The sequence below is a fragment of the Berghia stephanieae genome, chromosome 13 (assembly GCF_034508935.2).
Source record: "Berghia stephanieae isolate SIO BIC M18660-M18661 chromosome 13, UCSD_Bste_1.3, whole genome shotgun sequence".
NCBI classification, from domain to species: Eukaryota; Metazoa; Mollusca; class Gastropoda; order Nudibranchia; family Aeolidiidae; genus Berghia; species Berghia stephanieae.
Window position 1 is genome coordinate 2,372,411 of NC_088372.1, and position 1,349 is coordinate 2,373,759.

A 1,349-nucleotide genomic window follows, 5' to 3' on the forward strand; every position below is an offset into this window, starting at 1 on the left:
AAATCAATTAGCTGAATTGTAAACTATATGGCAATTCCCCCAAAACGACTTTGGCCCAAAATTAACATTTTTTTCTTTCAGAGAGACCGACCCGTCTAGATTAGTGTGACGTAGCAGCGAGTCATTCTATTTATAGATCACTGCGCATGCGGCAGCTGTTGGTGGAACAAAAAATAAATAATAACAGTGTGAAATGGAATGTAAGCTTCAATTTAATACACGAAAACAGATAAAATGGACGTTTCGGGTTTCTCCTTTGTGACCCATCGTCTCAAAACGGTATTATGTCGGAACGAACCAAATGCTTTAAAGTCGAATTAAATGTTAAAACTGGTCAAAAATATAAATTGTTGGCATTAGCACCCTAAAATATGGTATCCATTCTTCTCAATAAAACATACAAACTCAACACAAGTCTGATATTTAAATTTATGGCTGTAAATTCAATTTTCAACATCTTCTTAGCCAACCCGACTTAATACCGTTTTGAGGCGAAGGGTCACATTTATCATCAAAACCGGATGAATGAAACACTACAGACGAATGAGATAATGTGGTATACCGGTAGTGACGTTGTTAAGATGAATAAACATCATCTTAAAACATCCATCTTAACAACGCCACTACCACATTATCTCATTCGTCTGTAGTGTTTCATTTATCCTGTTTTGTTGATAAAGGGGAAACCGGAAACGTCCATTTTATCTGTTTTCGTATATTAAATTGAAGCTTACATTCAATTTCACGTTATTATTTATTTATTCGAGCTTCGAGCAGCAACATGTACATGACGGAACAAGATCATGTTTCTTACTTATTGATGGTAATTCATTATCTAATTCAAATGCTCGCCTTCTCTTCCTCCATCAACAGATATTTAAAATTTTGGCCAGGAAACTCGTCCTTCATAATAATATATCAAATGCATTTAAATGACCCTCATTTTGCCAAACCCCCCCCCCCCCCCCCCCAATAAAAAAAAAAACCCAAAAAAAACAAACAATCTCAGACCTGGTTTTTCTGAGAAGTCCCAGGTTTGAGAGTTGATTTTTTTTGGACAAAATGAGAGTCAATTTAATCGGTTTGATATTATGAAAGACAAAGACGAGTTTTTCCTGGCCAAAATCTTGGAGTATGTCGTGGTGTTTATCCGAGAGTAGGACACCAGTTGTGTCCAAATAAAGATTGAGTGACGCGACCTTATTTCAGAGTATATTCTCTCTCTCTCTCTCTCTCTCTCTCTCCTCTCTCTTCCCCTTAACCTCTCCTTTCCTTCTCTCTCTCTCTCACTCTTCCACTACTTCTTTCCTTCTCTCTCTCTCACACTCTCTTCCACTCCTTCTTTCCTT